The 333-nt window shown below is 55.0% G+C and overlaps 1 protein-coding gene across 1 annotated transcript in view; it reads left to right on the top strand.

The window, feature by feature from the left end:
- Positions 1–272: 272 nt before the first annotated feature.
- Positions 273–333, top strand: part of dlk2 (delta-like 2 homolog (Drosophila)) — a 12,545-nt gene continuing 12,484 nt past the window's right edge. Inside the window, exon 1 of the mRNA XM_026190983.2 lies at positions 273–333. This exon is cut by the window's right edge and continues 100 nt beyond it. The gene's annotated coding sequence lies outside the window, so the exon portion shown is untranslated.

Raw genomic sequence — 333 nt, 5'->3', positions numbered from 1 at the left:
TTTGTGGGTTTTCCTGTTTAAAGTCAGTGTGAAAAAAAGCTGAAGGTCAAAGGAGTATGTTCAGCTCCGAGCGTAATCGGCCAATCAGCACCCATTACACCTGAGAGCCCTGCTCCAGGTGAGTAAACCTGCTCTGATCACATGTAACAGCACACAGCCCCTCCTCCACACACACACAGAGGGGGCTGTGTCGGGGTCGTACCCTGCAGAGGGGGAGTGTTTTCTGAGGAGGGGAGGACGGCCGGAGCAGCGCCTCCCCGTCGTTCGTCTGCAGCTTCAAACACACACACTCTGAACGACGGCGCAGTGTGTGTCCCACAGTGTTTTTGTGTG

This window comes from Astatotilapia calliptera, chromosome 13, assembly GCF_964374335.1.
Source record: "Astatotilapia calliptera chromosome 13, fAstCal68.1, whole genome shotgun sequence".
Lineage (NCBI taxonomy): Eukaryota > Metazoa > Chordata > Actinopteri > Cichliformes > Cichlidae > Astatotilapia > Astatotilapia calliptera.
The sequence above is the reverse complement of the archived record's forward strand: the minus strand, read 5'-3'. Positions and strand labels throughout refer to the sequence as shown.